The sequence below is a fragment of the Eschrichtius robustus genome, chromosome 7 (genome assembly GCF_028021215.1).
Source record: "Eschrichtius robustus isolate mEscRob2 chromosome 7, mEscRob2.pri, whole genome shotgun sequence".
Classification (NCBI taxonomy): domain Eukaryota; kingdom Metazoa; phylum Chordata; class Mammalia; order Artiodactyla; family Eschrichtiidae; genus Eschrichtius; species Eschrichtius robustus.
The window spans coordinates 124,978,489-124,998,324 of record NC_090830.1 but is presented as its reverse complement, the minus strand read 5'-3'; the positions used below and the strand labels follow the sequence as shown (position 1 = coordinate 124,998,324).

The window sequence follows — 19,836 nt, the reverse complement described above, 5'->3', positions numbered from 1 at the left end:
TTACCTCTTGATCCTAACCTTAAAGTGAGTTCATTGGAGGCCTTTGATTAGTGGGTGGTTGGGATCAGCTTTGGGAGAAGGAGCTTTTTATTTCACTTTTTAAAGCTTAGGGTCCAGGCGAGCCTTTGGAAAGCAAAGAATGAACTATAACAGTCAAGTCAAGGAGAATCTTAATGATCGCAGGGGTGCTGGGTGAGTATGATAGTGGCCCTGGAGTTAGTCCTGTGCCCTGAATTTGGAGGCAGGACTCCTTGGTGGTGAGGGAAAACCAGTGCAGGGAATGGGTGAGAGGTGAGTAAAGGAAGGAGGAGGCCAGGGAATGGGACCCAGCCCTCGGCCTGCAGCGAGAAACGGCTGCTCATTTCCCAGGGGCAAGATACACTTGACTGTCCCTTCTGGAACCCACCTCTAAATACCACTTAGGGTTTTGTTTTCTAAGGGAAGCTATTGAAGCAATCAGAAGTACTAAGAGACCGTTTACATAGCAGAGTCATGGTGGGTTTTATTTTTGAAAGAAATTCTGGTACGCATGTAATCTGCATGCTGGATGTGGATGGCGTCAAGAAACAGTTGGATCAAATAAAAGTGATGATGAATAAAACAGCTCTAGCAGCAGCCAGTACACGTGAAAGATTCAGCACCAGCCCCACCGCCTCTGCCTGCCAGACAGTGGAAGGGCGGCTCTCTGGGGACCTTAGGAAAACCCTTGCCCAGACGCCTCAGGCTTGCCCTGACCACCCTCCGCCCCCCCATGGCCATAGTCACCTGAAGGGGGACTGAGCATTTACTTCGATGGGCCAGCACCCCTGCCCTTCCTTCAAAGGCCTGCTGAGCAGGTGGGACCAGACCAGGACCAAGGGTGACACAACAGCAGCTAGACATTTGGGGAAGGAAGTAGCTGATCCAGAAGGACATCGGGCCAGGGCCGCCCAGTGTGGAAACTGGTTACACAGGCTATGGACACACTTGTGGTTTGACCCTACTGGAAACTTCAGAAGCCAGTTTTCCCCTGCCTTGTTCTCTTTTGAGACCTGGTAACACGGTTAGGGGTACACTGGCACCCAGGCTCCTCCAGAAGTCAAGCCTCGGGAGGACAGGTTTTTTTTGCTTTGTCTGTTTAACTCATTGCCATAGTCTAAGTACCTAGAATGGTTCTTTGGACCTAGTAAGCTCTCAATGAATAATTGTTGATGGGCAATCACACTTGCCTGCCTGGCCTAAAAGGCTTTTGACCATTGACTCTTAATAAGAATTAAGAATTTCATGAATCAGAACTGAATTTTGCACTTGATCCAGAGGTTAACTCTCATGGGTATTTTGTAGGAATGGTTATATTGAAATTATGGATATAAAGCAAGCTTCCTCAAAGTGTGGTCTGGTCTCATGGAGTGCTTGATAAAGGTGCAGATTCTTGGAATCCACCCTAGACCCACCACTTCAGCTGATATGAGGGTGGAGCCTGGGAAATCTCCATTTTACACTCCAGGTTCTCTGCATTGTTCTGCACAGTAAAGACTGAGAGCTTTGGTCTTCCAGGGATGCCAAGTGAGAGTGTAACAAAGAAACTGGGAAGGAAAAAAACGACTTTGGTCACAACTAATTTTGAAAATGAACTCCTTCAGCACTCAGCAGGGGTTATGTACCAGGCATTGGGCCAAATGCACAGAGATTTTTAGAGGATTGAGGCAATCTCCACCAGCAGCAAGTTTAGGATCTGGCCAGGGAGGGACGATGCGAACAGAGATGACCTTGAGGTAGAGAGTAAGAGGGCTGTATCAGATAAAGTGTTACAGTTGTTGGGACTTCCCTGCTGGCACAGTGGTTGGGAATCCGCTTGCCAATGTAGGGAACATGGGTTCGAGCCCTGGTCCGGGAGGATCCCACATGCCGCGGAGCAGCTGGGCCCATGTGCTACAACTACTGAGCCCGCACACCTAGAGCCCATGCTCTGCAACAAGAGAGGCCACCACAATGAAAAGCCCACACACCGTGATGAAGAGTAGCCCCCACTCGCCGTAACTAGAGAAGCCCGCGCCCAGCAACGAAGACCCAACGCAATCAAAAATAAATAAATAAATTAAATAAAATATAAAAAAACCCAAGTGTTAACAGTTGTTCAGGGGAGAGAAAGACGGAGGGAGGCAAAGGCAAGGCCTCGTGGGGCTGGACCTGTGATGATAGGTGGGAATCAGACAGTGGGTGACGGCAGGGAGGACAAAGTTCAAGTTTGAGGAATTTTTTAGCCTAAGTATTGATGTAGGAGAGGCTTGCAGAGCAGATGGCAAATTAGGAAGACCTTGAGAGTCTGGTGTCAGGGAAGTCCATAAAGGGAACAGTTGACAGTCTCCTATGTAAAGGTTAAAGAAAATATGTCTGAGAACATGCTGTTGGATTTGAGATTAAGGAGATTGTTGGAATCTTTCAAGGGAGGAGGTTCCATGGCACGTTTTGGCTGAAATCAGAGTTCAAGGAATGGGTGGAACTGGTGGATAAGAAAAGGAGATTGAAGTGTCAACTCCACTCTTCCCTCCTCCAGGGTGGGATCAGTAGTCAGTAGTCAGTAGTAGGATGGCAACTGAGGAGCTGAGGGGAGGTGTTTTTAGGAGAAGGAGGTCTGAATGTGTTTATGCACAGAAAAGGACTTCATGGACAGAGAGAGATTTACTGAAGATGCAAGAGAGAAGGGAAGTGGTCCCACAAAACAAGGATAGATCTGGGAGCGTTAGCGCAGCGGGTTTAAATAGCATGAGGTCCTGTTCCTGTCTCTGTCGTCTCTGTCTCTCTCATGTGTATATGAGGGGGGGTGTGTGTGTGTATGTGTGTAAGAGAGAGATAAAGAGATAGATGAGATAGATAGAGACAGACAAACTGAGACCAATGCAGGAACTGGAAACTTCACGGGTGCACAGTGACTTCCAGAATTGTTTCATGGGCTGGGAGGGTAACAATAATCCCCCAGACTTATCCTGGTTAGAAGTGATTTCAGGGGCCAAACAAAATGCTGTTAATGGCTGTGGCTGGAGAGTTGATCTGAATTACCCCTGAGAGAGCAGAAAGTATAATTTATTGTGAGTTACAGCCTGGTACTGTGACTAAGAGTTTCTCTCTTGCGATTTCCTCAGTGTTATAAGGAGAGAAGTGGACCAACCATTTCAGGAATATTTAAAGTAATTTCTTATTCATGATAGGAGACCCATACTTGAGTGATAAAAACAAAATATCGCAATGCAGAGTCTTTATATGTCTGCTATTTTGAGCATTCCTAAGATATTTTTGAGCACTAGGATGTGTTGAAGGCACGCCAAGGTACTTAAGATAGAACTGCCAAAGAACCTTAGACTAGTTTATTCAAAACTCACCTCAGGGGCTTCCCTGGTGGCGCAGTGGTTGAGAATCTGCCTGCTAATGCAGGGGACACGGGTTCGAGCCCCGGTCTGGGAAGATTCCCACATGCCGCGGAGCAGCTGGGCCCGTGAGCCACAACTGCTGAGCCTGCGCGTCTGGAGCCTGTGCCCCGCAACGGGAGGGGCCGCGATAGTGAGAGGCCCGCGCACCGCGATGAAGAGTGGCCCCCACCTGCCGCAACTAGAGAAAGCCCTCGCATGAAACGAAGACCCAACACAGCTAAAAATAAATAAATAAATAAGTAAATAAATAAATTAAATAAATAAATAAATAGAGTAGCTATTAAAAAAAAAAAAAAAAAACTCACCTCAGACTCAGAGATTTTAGGACTAAAAGCTCCGAGAAGCTTGGTGTTTCCAGAGAATAGAGTCTGAAGGACAGTTATAAAATTCAATAACCCATTATTAAGAACTGTCTGTCCCTTGCCAGGTAGAATGAGAAAACACAATATCGCAAAACAGTGCTGGTAACATACTTAAAAAAAACAGTAGTTTTTATAAGAAATCTTACAAAAAATTTGTATAAATGATTTCATGAGTGAGGAACAAAATGCCTGCAGTACTTTTAAAAGACCTTTCTGACAGTGGTCATTGGGAAGGAAACGAGGGGTGGTTTTTGGAGGGAGGACAGGTCGGGTCGGGCTTACACTTGCTAAGGGCAACACTGGGTTGCTGCTGTTTGCAAGTGAAGCAAAGATCTTATTTTTCAAGTGCAAATCGTATTTGACTTTAATAGTATGAATTCTGTCAAGTAGTCCATAGAATAAATTTGCACACAGTTTAACATAACACGAGTACATTAAGTAGGATTTGGCGTTGAAAGACCCAACACCAAATGGGAATCCGAAAATAAATGCCCACATTTTCCCCAGAAGACCATTCACCCTGAGGCCTTGGGCATTAATTTAACTGAATGAGGAAGCCACTGGGGCAGCTGTCAGGAGCTTATTTGATTTGTGAATACACAATGCCTTCATTTTAAATGCTGTTCACTCTGGCCCAAACCCAAGCAGGACCAAGAGCACAAAAGAGACTAATTGGTTATACAAAAACTACCGAAACACAAAACAATCTGAGATTTTTTGGGGGGTCAGCGTTAGATTTTTATTTAAAGGGAAATGCAGAATTGGAGAGGTGCTGTAAATTTTGAAGCCCAGTGAATGGTACCCAGCCCCAGGTTGTGTCTTGCTGTTCAAGGATACAGTGCATTCAGACATCCAGTGATGAGGAGCTGGGGTGTGACAGGCCATCCAGGAGAGTCTGATCTTTGGGCTTTGTCAGTCTGAATTAGCCGGCATTCTGTCGGTGGCGTACAGAACCCGTGTGACAAGAGGGGCTGAGAAGAGCGGCTGTCCTTTGTCAATACCCTCAGGGGATCTAGTGCTGTGCAGACCTCTTCAGGGGTAGGAATGGTGTCAGCTGAAAAAGCACCAGGGGGTTCAGTGGGAGCATCTGTGGATCATCCACAGCAAGGACTGTTGACGTTGCACAGGGTCCAGTGGCGTTGGATGTCTGCCATCTCCCTGGTGCTGGAGAGACAGATTAAACTTGAGGACACAGACCCTTGAGGGTTCCCTTGAGGTACAGTCCCTAAATGAGTGGGGCCACGTGAAAGAGGTCTGTGGCCAGTGTTGGAGGAGGGTGTGAGGTTGTGGCTCACCTAGGTCCCCCTGCCTCTGTGACCCTCACAGTTACCATGTGCCTTCCAGGCTGACAACAGAAAGTGGGGGGACCCAGAACCCCCAAGTGGAGGCCATGTGCTTTGTGTTCTGTGGACCTGCCTCAGGCCATCTGTTACAGCGGGCGCGGGGGAGGGAGGCAGCCCAGCCCAGCGGGGAGGGAGGCCTCGTGGGAAAGGCCAAGGCCTGTTCCCAAGGAGCAAATTGTATTTATTCACGAATTCACATGAATTTCAAGATGCTACTGGGCATTTGCACGTAGCAACTGACAACCCAAGATGAAATGGGCCTTGAAGGCACCATAGTGATGCTAGAAATCTTGGTCTGTGGATAGGTTGTTTTCAAACAACATCTGTCTTCAGTGAGTTGAGAACGAATAGCTCATCTGTGGTGTTGGCCTGTGCTTTGGCCTCTGGTGTTTCTCCAGCAAGTTATCTGACATGTAGGTACTTAGCGAATTCTGGGCCCAAACAAGGGCAGTGGGATCTACAGAGGAGGAAAAATGTTAGCTAAAGTGCCCACGAGTCCTTTTCCTCCCCAAATCACATGTGTTAATAGAGCATGGGGTTATGCCCTCTTCATAGACTTTTATGGTATTTTCTTTCCTAAAGAGCCAGCAAATAACCAGAGGTGTTTAGTGACCTTCTTTATGAGCGTGTTCCTCTTATGGGTCATTACATTGATTTCCCCATCCAGGCCCGGGGAGATTAAGAGTGGGGCACTTGGCCTTTCCCACACTGTGACCAGGGGTCGCCTGCCAGCAGCAGCATGTGACTTTAGAGTGGTCAACAGCCTTGTGACCATTATGATGAGGAAGTGGCTATCTTCCTATCCTGTTCCACATGCAGGTATATCTTGCCTTTTGTAAGACAGGAGATCCAGATCCAGATGTTGTGAATCTAGTCACATTGTCCATCTACCCAAGGCATGCACACCTCTGGCAAATAACATCTTTTCTAAGTCAGTGTCTTTTTTTAAACAATTGAGATATACTTTACATATCATAGACATCACCCTTCAGAGTGCTTTTTAGTGTGTTCCAGAGCAATCATCACAGCACAGGGTCCTTTGAACAATGGAATAATTGTCTTTTTAAAAATCTTTGCTGATGGTTGAAAGGGTTTTTTTGAGGTTTTATGCTGATTTTTGCCCTCATTTTTTTTTTTTAACATCTTTATTGGAGTATAATTGCTTTACAGTGTTGTGTTAGTTTCTGCTGTATAACAAAGTGAATCAGCTATATGCATACATATATCCCTATATCCCCTCCCTCTTGCGTCTCCCACCTACCCTCCATATCCCACCCCTCTAGGTGGTTGCAAAGCACCGAGCTGATCTCCCTGTGCCATGCAGCTGCTTCCCACTAGCTATATATTTTACATTTGGTAGTGTATACATGTTAATGTTACTCTCTTACTTCCTCCCAGCTTACCCTTCCCCCTCCCTGTGTCCTCAAGTACATTCTCTATGTCTGTGTCTTTATTCCTGTCCTGCCCCTAGGTTCATCAGAACCATTTTTTTTTTTTTTAGATTCCATATATATGTGTTAGCGCACGGTATTTGTTTGTCTCTTTCTGACTTATTTCGCTCTGTATGACAGACTCTGGGTCCATCCACCTCACTACAAATAATTCAATTTCATTTCTTTTTACAGATGAGTAATATTCCATTGTATATATGTGCCACATCTTCTTTATCCATTCATCTGTCGATGGACACTTGGGTTGCTTCCATGTCCTGGCTATTGTAAATAGAGCTGCAGTGAACATTGTGGTACATGACTCTTTGTGAATTATGGTTTTCTAAGGGTATATGTCCAGTAGGGGGATTGCTGGGTCGTATGGTAGTTCTATTTTTAGTTTTTTAAGGAACCTCCATACTGTTCTCCATAGTGCCTGTATCAATTGACATTCCCACCAACAGTGCAAGAGGGTTCCCTTTTCTCCACACCCTCTCCAGCATTTGTTGTTTGTAGGTTTTCTGATGATGGCCTTTCTGACCGGTGTGAGGTGATACCTCATTGTAGTTTTGATTTGCATTTCTCTAATGCTTAGTGCTGTTGAGCATCCTTTCATGTGTTTGTTGGCAATCTGTATATCTTCTTTGGAGAAATGTCTATTCAGGTCTTCTGCCCATTTTTGGATTGGGTTGTTTGTTTTTTTGCTATTGAGCTGCATGAGCTGCTTGTAAATTCTTGGAGATGAATCCTTTGTCAGTTGCTTCATTTGCAAATATTTTCTCCCATTCTGAGGGTTGTCTTTTTGTCTTGTTTATGTTTTCCTTTGTTGCGCAAAAGCTTTTAAGTTTCATTAGGTCCCATTTGTTTATTTTTGGTTTTATTTCCACTTCTCTAGGAGGTGGGTCAAAAAGGATCTTGCTGTGATTTATGTCATGGAGTGTTCTGCCTATGTTTTCCTCTGAGAGTTTTATAGTGTCTGGCCTTACATTTAGGTCTTTAATCCATCTTGACTTTATTTTTGTGTATGGTGTTAGGAAGTGTTCTAATTTCATTCTTTTACATGTAGCTGTCCGGTTTTCCCAGCACCACTTACTGAAGCGGGTGTCTTTTCTCCATTGTATACTCTTGCCTCCTTTATCAAAGATAAGGTGACCATATGTGCATGGGTTTATCTCTGGGCTTTCTATCCTGTTCCATTGATCTATATTTCTGTTTTTGTGCCAGTCCCATACTGTCTTGATTACTGTAGCTTTGTGGTATAGTCTGAAGTCCGGAAGCCTGATTCCTCCAGCTCCATTTTTCTTTCTCAAGATTGTTTTGGCTATTCGGGGTCTTTTGTGTTTCCATACAAATTGTGAAATTTTTTGTTCTAGTTCTGTAAAAAATGCCATTGGTAATTTGATAGGGATTGCATTGAATCTGTAGATTGCTTTGGGTAGTATAGTCATTTTCACAATGTTGATTCTTCCAATCCAAGAACATGATATATCTCTCCATCTATTTGTATCATCTTTAATTTCTTTCATCAGTGTCTTATAGTTTTCTGCATACAGGTCTTTTTTCTCCTTAGGTGAGTTTATTCCTAGGTATTTTTATTCTTTTTGTTGCAGTGGTAAGTGGGAATGTTTCCTTAATTTCTCTTTCAGATTTTTCATCATTAGTGTATAGGAATGCAAGAGATTTCTGTGCATTAATTTTGTATCCTGCAACTTTACCAAATTCATTGATTAGCTCTAGTAGTTTTCTGGTGGCATCTTTAGGATTCTCTATGTATAGTATCATGTCATCTGCAAACAGTGACAGCTTTACTTCTTCTTTTCCGATTTGGATTCCTTTTATTTCTTTTTCTTCTCTGATTGCTGTGGCTAAAACTTCCAAATCTATGTTGAATAATAGTGGTGAGAGTGGGCAACCTTGTCTTGTTCCTGATCTTAGAGGAAATGCTTTCAGTTTTTCACCATTGAGAATGATGTTTGCCATGGGTTTGTCATATATGGCCTTTATTATGTTGAGGTAGGTTCCCTCTATGCCCACTTTCTGGAGAGTTTTTATCATAAATGGGTGTCGAATTTTGTCAAAAGCTTTCTCTGCATCTATTGAGATGATCATATGCTTTTTATCCTTCAATTTGTTAATATGGTGTATCACATTGATTGATTTGTGTATATTGAAGACTCCTTGCATTCCTGGGATAAACCCCACTTCATCATGGTGTATGGTCCTTTTAATGTGCTGTTGGATTCTGTTTGCTAGTATTTTGTTGAGGATTTTTGCATCTATGTTCATCAGAGATATTGGCCTGTGGTTTTCTTTTTTTGTGACATCTTTGTCTGGTTTTGGTATCAGGGTGATGGTGGCCTCATAGAATGAGTTTGGGAGTGTTCCTCCCTCTGCTATATTTTGGAAGAGTTTGAGAAGGATAGGTGTTAGCTCTTCTCTAAATGTTTGATAGAATTCGCCTGTGAAGCCATCTAGTCCTGGGCTTTTGTTTGTTGGAAGATTTTTAATCACAGTTTCAATTTCAGTGCTTGTGATTGGTCTGTTTATATTTTCTATTTCTTCCTGGTTCAGTCTCGGAAGGTTGTGCTTTTCTAAGAATTTGTCCATTTCTTCCAGGTTGCCCATTTTATTGACATATAGTTGCTTGTAGTAATCTCTCGTGATCCTTTGTATTTCTGCAGTGTCAGTTGTTACTTCTCCTTTTTCATTTCTAATTCTGTTGATTTGAGTCTTCTCCCTTTTTTTCTTGATGAGTCTGGCTAATGGTTTATCAATTTTGTTTACCTTCTCAAAGAACCAGCTTTTAGTTTTACTGATCTTTGCTATTGCTTCTTTCATTTATTTCTGATCTGATCTTTATGATTTCTTTCCTTCTGCGAACTTTGGGGATTTTTTGTTCTTCTTTCTCTAATTGCTTCAGGTGTGAGGTTAGGTTGTTTATTTGAGATGTTTCTTGTTTCTTGAGGTAGGGTTGTATTGCTATACACTTCCGTCTTAGAACTGCTTTTGCTGCATCCCATAGGTTTTGGGTCATCGTGTTTTCATTGTCATTTGTTTCTAGGTATTTTTTGATTTCCTCTTTGACTTTTTTCAGTGATCTCTTGGTTATTTAGTAGCGTATTGTTTAGCCTCCATGTGTTTGTGTTTTTTACTTTTTTGTTCCTGTAATTGATATCTAGTCTCATAGCGTTATGGTCGGAAAAGGTACTTGATACGATTTCAATTTTCTTAAATTTCCCAAGGCTTGATTTGTGACCCAAGATATGATCTATCCTGGAGAATGTTCCATGAGCACTTGAGAAGAAAGTGTATTCTGTTGTTTTTGGATGGAATGTCCTATAAATATCAGTTAAGTCCATCTTGTTTAATATGTCATTTAAAGCTTGTGTTTCCTTATTTATTTTCATTTTAGATGATCTGTCCATTGGTGAAAGTGGGGTGTTAAAGTCCCCTACTATGATTGTGTTACTGTCGACTTCCCCTTTTATGGCTGTTAGCATTTGCCTTATGTATTGAGGTGCTCCTCTATTGGGTACATAAATATTTACAATTGTTATATCTTTTTCTTGGATTGATCCCGTAATCATTACATAGTGTCCTTCTTTGTCTCTTGTAATAGTCTTTATTTTAAAGTCTATTTTGTGTGATATGAGAATTGCTACCTTTTGATAGCTACCTTTTGCTTTCTTTTGATTTCCATTTGCGTGGAATATCTCTTTCCATCCCCTCACTTTCAGTCTGTATGTGTCCTTAGGTCTGAAGTGGGTCTCTTGTAGTCAGCATATGTACGGGTCTTGTTTTTGTATCCATTCAGCCAGTCTATGTCTTTTGGTTGGCACATTTAAGCCATTTACATTTAAGGTAATTATTGATACGTATGTTCCTATTACCATTTTCTTAATTGTTTTGGGTTTGTTGTTGTAGGTCTTTTCCTTCTCTTGTGTTTCCTGCCTAGAGAAGTTCCTTTAGCATTTGTTGTGAAGCCGGTGGTGCTGAATTCTCCTAACTTTTGCTTATCTGTAAAGATTTTAATTTCTCCCTCGAATCTGAATGAGATCCTTGCTGGGTAGAGTAATCTTGGTCATAGGTTTGTCTGTTTCATCACTTTAAATATGTCCTGGCCACTCCCTTTTGGCTTGCTGAGTTTCTGCTGAAAAATCAGCTGTTAACCTTATGGGGATTCCCTTGTATGTTATGTGTTGCTTTTCCCTTGCTGCTCTCAATATTTTTCTTTGTATTTAATTTTTGATAGTTTGATTAATATGTGTCTCGGTGTGTTTCTCTTTGGGTTTATCCTGTATGGTACTCTCTTGTGCTTCCTGGACTTGACTGACTATTTCCTTTCCCATGTTAGGGAAGTTTTCTACTATAATCTCTTCAAATATTTTCTCAGACCTTTTTTTTTCTCTTCTTCTTCTGGGACCCCTATAATTCAAATGTTGGTGAATTTAATGTTATCCCAGAGGTCTCTGAGACTGTCCTCAAGTCTTTTCATTCTTTTTTCTTTATTCTGCTCCCCGGCAGTTATTTCCACCATTTTATCTTCCAGCTCACTTATCCATTCTTCTGCCTCAGTTATTCTGTTATTGATTGCTTCTAGAGTATTTTTAATTTCAGTAATTGTGTTGTTTATCACTGTTTGTTTGCTCTTTAGTTCTTCTAGATCCTTGTTAAATGTTTCTTGTATTTTCTCCATTCTGTTTCTGAGATTTTGGGTCATCTTTACTATCATTACTCTGAATTCTTTGTCAGATAGGTTGCCTATTTCATCTTCATTTATTTGGTCTTGTAGATTTTTACCTTGCTCCTTCATCTGTAGCAAATTTTTTTTTTTTTTTTTTTTAATGGGTGGTGCTGTATTCCTGTCTTACTGGTTGTTTGGCCTGAGGCATCCAGCACTGGAGTTTGCAGGCAGTTGGATAGAGCTGGGTCTTGGTGCTGAGATGAGGACCTCTGGGAGGCCTCATTCCGATTGATATTCCCTGGGGTCTGAGGTTCTCTGTTAGTCCAGCGGTTTGGACTCAGAACTCCCACCATAGGAGCTCAGGCCCGACCTCCAGCCTGGGAACCAAGATCCCCCAAGCTGATCGCTGGGGGTTCCTCCCATCCCTTTAGGTGTCCATGGTCCCCCACCGATGCCTGGTGGGTGCCCTAGTTGTGAGGAGACATGAATTCCACGTCCTCCTAGTATGCCATCTTGACTCCACCCTTCTGAAAATTTTAAACATGGGATTTTTACTCTCCTGTGAGCTTTTGCCATTAAGTGAAGTGTCCATGTTTGTGCGTTTACATGTGTGTGTGTGTGTGTGTGTGTGTGTGTGTGTGTGCACGTTCTCCAGAACCTCTGTAGATGAACTTTGAGATAGACTGTGAGGCCTGACCACGTGAGCTTGGCAAGAAGGGCCCCAGAGCCAGCCGAGCTTGGGAAGTCCTGCCCAGGAAGCCAGCAGTGCTGGGAGGCTATCAGGGCTGCCTCAGCCCCCAGCCACTTCCTGACTGTGACTAGTGTGGAGTTCAGGTGTTCAAGCTGGTGGAGAAGTACACGCTCTGAGCTCTGAGACTAGAGTTAATGCTACTCTGTAGGATCTCTGATCTCTGCCTCTCTCTCCCTAGACCTTGGGTTCCTGGCCTTCTCTGGCTTGACCTCCTCCTGCTCTAACCCATGATATGGCCCAGACCAGTCCTGGCTGCACAGACTCCAGGTCTAGCTACTGCTGGTTAACCCAGTCTTGAGACCTTTGGATTCTGGGAGAGCTGATAAAACATGATGTGGTCAGCACTTAGGATAGTCCCAGAAAACAAAGTCAGGAAAGATAATCCTGCTCAGAAGCTGTGAGCTTGAGAAAAAAACTGGTAAGCAGGAAACAACCTGGAAAACGAACCCCTTCTCAGCCCGGTGTTATTATCTGAGGTTGTGGTCTAAAGTAATTCTGAGTGTTTTAAATGGCCCTAAATGCTGCTTCTTGTTTGAACAAGGCCAAGGTGACCCATCTGCAGAGTAGCCTACGATTTTTGTGCACAGTAGTAGTAGATTGTACCAAGGATGTCCTTTTTCATGGCATAGATGTAATCAGCTTCCTTCTTGACATAGGAAGTTTCCAGGCTGTATTACAGAAATGCCACTATTTCCACATTTATTCTTGTAAAACATGGTGGGATTCATCATAAATGAGAATCTGCATGTTTGGGAGTTAGACGGTGAGAGTCTTGGATTCAGAACCAACAGGAAAAACAGCACATCAGATGCTGTGAGTCAGGGCAGAAGCATCAGGTTAGAAAATTGATCTTCCAGTGACCTCACTGAAGAAAACTTAGAGTTTCAGAAGCCCATGGAGAGTGTGTTTTCTAGTGGAAAATTTCCCAGACTGTGCTGAAAGATGCACCCACCCCCCGCCCCCCGCCCAATCTGGATAGTCTTATGGATGAACACAGGGCACTGGGGCTCACCCCTCTCCTCCCAGTTGGCATCACAGCTCTCATGCCTATTCTGAGTTCTCCCTCCCAGGCCCATCCTACAGGCTGAAAACCAGCCTGTCTCTCTGGTTACCTGCTGAGAAGGAGACACAGTCCCGGGTACGTCCTGGTTTCTACTCTTGCGTGGATTTCCTATGAGGAAGTGAGCAGTAAATTAAGATTCTGCAACCGTAGAATTAATAATTCATTGTTGTTATTGACAGGTGTCCTCCTTTCCAAGTAGTTCAGGAACCCACGGTGGCTTGCGTAGAATTGAATGTGGCATGTGAGTGGAGATTCAGATCTATTCATGGCTGTGTGCCTGGTGGTCCCTGCCACTTGGGGGTTGTCTAAAGGCATGATTTGTTAAAGGCAACACATCCTTTTGTGAAACTTATATTACCCATTAATTGGTCATTGATCTCCAGCCCATTTAGGATAGTTACTCTTACAGATAACTGCATGCCTTTGTCATGTTATATAACAGTAGATCTTAGTTTATTGCTTGTGGATTATGGTTTCATCCTAGGCACTTGAATGATGTCTAACGATTTCTTACTGACATTCATCCAGCAAATGTTCCTTGAGCATCTACTGTGAGCGAGGTGAAACACCAAGCATGTGCTACACAGAGATGGATAAGTGATGTTTGCTGCCTTCCAGGCATTTTCTGACTGGTTGTGAAAATAAGACATATACCCAAATAACTATTATGGGAAAGTGCTAAGCACCCTTCTTTAGTGTAGGCAGGAATGTAAAATGGCTACAGCAGTTTGGGGAGAGTAATTTGACAATGTCTTTTAAAATTAAAAATATCCTTTCCTTTGACTCTGCAATCCCGTCTCTAGGAATTTAGGGTACAAACGTGGTACATAAAGACATAAATTCCAGAATACTTACTGCAGTGTTATTTGTAGCAACAAATAATAAAAGCCAAAAGAAAAAAAACAGAAAGTCTTTTATGTTCAGTAACAGGGGACTGGGGAATAAGTGACAGTTCTTACAGGTGTGTAAAGTGAAGTTGATGGCATGGATGAGGAGGTTCCAAGTGTTGACCAGGAAAGATGTCCTTGATATACTGGTTGGTGAAAAAAAAAATTCACCTTATTCTGTTTGGTAAAGAAAACAATTCTGCATATTGAGATCTTTAGGGTTCAGTTATCAATGGGAGGTGGGATTAATTACTAACATATGATTTGGAAATTGCAAAATTATTGGTGTTCTTCACTTTTTGCTTTCTGACTCTATATAAGAGCAGGTGGGGGGGGGTGGGGGGTGGGGGCAGGATGTGCTACCCTCTGGCCCTCTGCGCATGGTCACCTGTGGCCCGCGTGCTGCAGGGGGGCACCTGGTGGTCAGCAGAGCGGGCTTGGGGCCCCAGCCTCCCCGGCAGCCACACTCTCTCACCTCACTTGTCCGCGGAGCATGTGAACCACACAAAAGCAGTGCAGGCTAAAGTGAGCTTTCCGAGCTCTCGCTTCCCGCCAGCCAGACCGAGGGCCCAGGCAACGTGGAGCTTCAGACCCCGAAAGGAGCACTGTCCTGTGGGGAAGTTCCCTGTGACACGAAAGGTGTGGCTTCCCCTGTTCTGGGGCCCGTTCTGCGAGGGGAGGGGGGAGACACGTCACAGTGGTCGGTGTCGCCCGCTTGGGGGTCCTCCACACGGTAGCCTGTGAAGGCTCTGAGACGTGCTACAGTGACAAAACGTGCTGGGGGGAGAGGGACTGGGCCCAGGAGGCAGGAGGAGGAGGACACATGCAGGAAGGAAAACAAAAAAGAACCGTGCTCCACTTCTTTTAAAGCAGGATGGTCCGAGTTTATTGGACTGAGGAAACCTTCTTCACGTGCCCCTTCCTCCAGTTCTGAGGAGCACATTTGGGAAGTGCTGGGTTGGAAGACCCGTGGGGCTAGAAGGAGCCAGGTGGAGTGGGGTTCCAGGTTACTCTGCCCTCTGCAGAGCGGCTGGGTCAGAAGATAACCTGGGGCCCTGATTTTAGTGACTTCGAGGTCATGATGGAGACAGGTTTATTTTTCCGGCACCATTTTGACCTACACTTACTGATTTTGGTCCACGGCTACATCATCCGTAGTTCAATACAGTCAGGATACATGCTGGCGTTGGTTTTTAACTAGCTGTATCATACTCCGCATCTCAGGGTATGCAGTGCACTGTTTCCTTCAAGTGCAACGTTCTGGTGTGGAGGACGGGCAGCCGCTGTGTTTGGTGGTACCAAGGTGTCCAGGGTGTGTGCCTGTTTGGAAGGACCATGTGCATCGCTCATGGGGGCCCGAGCCTGTGTGTCAGTGGGGGGCCTTCAGCACTAGTACCAAGCTTGGGGCTCCCTGCACCCCTGTGAGTTCGCCCCAGGGCACCCACTGCCTTTGCACCAGCGTAGCCCCCTGGACTCTGGGCTCCAGCTTTGTACGGGAGCCCTCTTTCTGTGGCTCTCCCTGGGGGCAAGAGGAGCAGCTCTCTCTTCCCTTCCTTGTTTTTGGTGCCCCCGGCATCCGCTGAGCATTGGCTAGACACCACTGTCTTCATGCTGACTCTGTCCTCCCAGCACTGCTGGCTTCTCCTCTAGACGTAATGGTCTCCTGTCTGGTGGCCTGGCCGCACTGCAGGACCTTAAGCCACGTGCCTGCCTTGCGTTGGAAGCCTGAAGTTCAACTCCAACTTGTATAGAGCAACTTCTTCGGGCCTGGGAATTTCCTCATGAATAAAATGGAGAGAAAACCACCTGCTTTGCCCACCATCCAAGTTTTTGCCTGAATCATTCCTTCAACAAGCATCTTTCAAGCCTGGCACCATGCCCATCGTTGGTCCCAGCCCTTGTGGAGCTTGCATTCCAGCAGTCTGGTCATGGAATTTCTGAATGCACTTGATCACTGGCACAAAGGAGATCTTCAGTCATGGGGTCACTCTCACTCCATTGCTCTCTGGGCAGCAGGCTGACCGGGAGGGGTGATCTCACCTTCCAGCCCATGGCCGTTGACTCTTTGCAGAGTATACTTACCGCCTCCACTGGTGGTTGGGGGGTGGGCAACGGATGGACCTGATAGGAATTCTGCATCAACACAACTCAGGGACAGTCCCTAGTGAAGTGGGAAGACAAGTCATACACCTCCAGGACTAGTCAGTGGGAGTAACCCAGAGATTGGGGACCTTCCTATTACGGAGCTTTTCAGACCTGCCAACCTTACCCAGTGAGGAATGGAAGGCTCGGGTCTGTTCAAACTGCTGTGCTTGTGCAAAGCCAGGAGAACATCAGAGCACAGCAGAGATGCCCCTCATCACCACCCCTGAGATTCAAGGCAAGAACTGGACTTAAGCTGGGACAAAGTGAGAGAGTGGCATGGACATATATACACTACCAAATGTAAAATAGATAGCTAGTGGGAAGCAGCTGCATAGCACAGGGAGATCAGCTCGGTGGTTTGTGACCACCTAGAGGGGTGGGATAGGGAGGGTGGGAGGGAGACGCAAGAGGGAGGAGATGTGGGGATATATGTATATGTATAGCTGATTCACTTCGTTATACAGCAGAAACTAACACACCATTGTAAAGCAATTATACTCCAATAAAGACGTTAAAAAAGAAAGAAGAAGAACTGGACTGTGTGGCAGTCTGTCCGTCCGTTCATTCAGTCCTTCATCAGGAATCACCACTGTATATGGTTCTGGGAATACAAAGCTTATTAAGGTAGTTTTGTAGTAAAGAACTCCCAATGTAGCGGGACAGACAGACATGCAAACAGGTGCTGGGACAAGTGTCATTGGCTCTGTGAGGGTGTGGCAGGGCCGGGAGGAAGACGAGCCTCCTTGGAGGCGAAGGCAGGATGGTGAGGTTGGCAGGGAAGGCTTTTTCTTCAGGGACAAGGAGGAAATTGGCAGGAAGAAAAGGAGATGCTCAAGGCATAGGGGCAGTGTGTTCAGAAGAATGCAGGCTTGGCCGAGCAGAACTCTAGATTCTAGGGAGAGTGGTGACTCGGATGGCGCCTCCCGTTGCCGTTAGTGACCAGATGCTGGTGTGCTGGGTATTCCCCGGGTGGCTAGTTCAGAAACATGCAAGAAACAGCATCTCTGCCCCTGCTGGGCATTTGACACCCCGATCTCGCAGCTTTTGAGTATCGGGCCCTCAGAAGAAGTCACTAAAACCCTACTTTGGAATCCACAGGGGGAGCAGTTTGCATTCAGGTCAGCCAGCAGGATTTCCTTGATAAAATACTTCGGAATGTTCCACCTCCAGATTTCCCTGTCCACTCACAAATGGCGCCCAGAGAGCTAACACCAGGGGAAATGTTTGGATTAATCTTCCCCTTAAATTTGTAATCTTTGAAAGCACCTTTTCATTGAGTTCCCGCCTTATTCATTCTACCTGGGAGAGCAACGCGGGTTGCAATCGAGTCTGTTGTTGTCTGATGGTTTGAAGACAGTCCTGCTGCTAAACTCTGCCAAGGAGTCATTTGGCGGTTGAGTGTCGCTGGTTCTAATTAGCCGGCATTGGCAACATTAAATTTATAAATGAGGGCACCCCAGTGCAACACGTTGGAGGAGGAGATAATGAACCCTCTCCTAGTTTGGTAACACAATTGGCACAACTCAAATTAAAGAACAAAAGGGAAACAGTGTAAAGCCTGCAATGAAATATCATCCCTAATTGGGGTTTCCTTCCACAATAGCACAGATTAAATGCACAGTATCAACATAACCTTTCCATTTGCCACCTTTGTCAGCCAAAGACAGATGGTTAACATGATTTATATTTTTGTTCTTATTGTATTTCTTAGCTGTTTAATTGGAAGCAGGTTATCAAACCGTTTTGTAAACAACCTGAAATTGAGGTGTTTGTTTTATCACTGAATAAAATAAATAAAGAATAGGTTGAGATGGAATGCATGATCGATTGAACCAGGAAAACACTGCATGGGAGGTGGGTGGGAGCAAGACAGATGTTTGAAACAGTTTTGGTTGTATTTCAGCATTCAGGCCTCCACATGGTTCTTTGCACATGAAAGGTTTGTAAAATCATGTAAATATTATTTGTCTTCTGAATGAAACAAGCAAAATAAAATTTTTGGTAAATTCTTCAGAAAACCGAAGAAAATCATTTAAACCCGTAACTTAATTTGAAATTACTCCTAATGACCTGTAATTTCCTCCTTTGAAATGGTCCCATTACATTAATCCGATTGATGTAGTGGTGATAGATTATTCTCATTAAAAGGAATATTCTTTTCTTGTCCTTGCCCATCTACCATCTAAATCCTCCAACCAGGAACAGTTCAGAAAGCTATGTTTCCACCCCACACTTTGGCTTGGTTTGATGTGGAGCCCTCCATTGCTTCCTTGGGTGACTAAAAGAGACCCATTTGTAGGTGGAAATAGTCTCATTCAGTACCTGCTTCACGAGAAACCGATTTGCCTGGGCCACCCAGGCCTGCATGGAATGGTGGCCTTCTTGGTTTTCTAGCATTTTCTTTCAGCAGGCGTGCTGCAGAGCCTGTTCTAACAGAGGGCTTCTCCCTTTCTACCTGGCCAGATTCATAACCCAGAGTTGGTCTTTACCACCATCTATTTTTTACGAAGTCCATAAAGCTCTATGGCGCTGGCACTGCCCGCGACTCCAGCATGCATCTAGCGTGATGATTTGGTGGCACAGAAGCAGGGCTGTTTACACCCTGATAGCCAAACCTTCAATTTTTCATTAGGTGCTAGAGGACTAATTGTGCCTTTCCGCATTTTCCCCAGCACATTGCTTTCAGAGCTTGCCTTTGTTAACCTTGTTTCCTTGAATCTGACTGTTGATAAAAATTTCCCAGCAAATCAGTGAATCTGGGGGTGAAATATAATCATATTTTATTATTTTGTATTCCATTAATGTTTTATCAATTTCTGGGCTCTGGAAGAAAGGCCTTTGTTTTCATCGGGGCCTTCTCTAGATGTTTGCAGGTGACTCGGAGCAAATCACTCTCATCTTGGGGCTGCCTGTCTGCACGCCGTGAGTGACAGGCAGGTGACAGGTGGCCTCTGCTGTTTACCTCTTCCCTCCCTCCACTAGAGGGTGGAGGATTTAGAGGGAGAGTGTGTCACTGTGCTGGGAACAGCACCACCAGTTCTTAAAGGGTGTGGAAACATAAGAACCTGCATTTAATTCGTTTTGCTCTTCCAGTCCCCAGCTTTGTGACCTGGGGCAAGTTACTTAACCTGCTTTAAGTCCATTTCTGTATTTTAAATATGGGAATAGTAAGATATACCTCATAGGATTACTGTGAGGATTAAATGACATCAAGTTCTTGACATGTAAGCGTTCTGAGAAGCTCTTACAATAGTATAACTTTAAGAGGAGGCTGAAAATAACAAGTATTTTCAGCATGACTCTATCTGGTATATAAATCCCCACCCAGAACACAGGTAAGGTCCTGCCTGCGCTGTTGATTGTGTTACTCAAGGTGATTCCATTTTCTGAAGAACTGGTAGAGTGACTTTCTATAGGGCCTCCCCTGATGAGTGTCTGTTTAATAATCTATGGATTTAATAGTCTCTACTGATTAGTCAGCAGCAGCCAGGGGGAGGGGGAGGGGCCCAGGGACTTCAAAGCTGGAGGGCCACTTGGGTGGGAACCTGGTCTTATGCGTGGGCAGATCCCCTCTCCCCTCTGCCTCAGGCCAGGACCTCGTATATTGTAGGTGCTTAATAAGTGTTTGCGATGCAGGTGTCAGGAGTCAGTATTTTTGAAGTTAACTTTTTATTGAAGTTAGCGGAGGAGTGAATGAACCATAACTCGACAGCTAGATGCAGCTTTACAGAGTGAACACAGCCATGGAAGCACCACCCGATGGA

At 44.6% G+C, this 19,836-nt stretch overlaps 1 protein-coding gene across 1 annotated transcript in view; it reads left to right on the top strand.

The window, feature by feature from the left end:
- The window catches only part of GFRA1 (GDNF family receptor alpha 1), a 227,997-nt gene that overhangs the window by 98,063 nt on the left and 110,098 nt on the right, over positions 1-19,836 (top strand). The window lies entirely within an intron of this gene.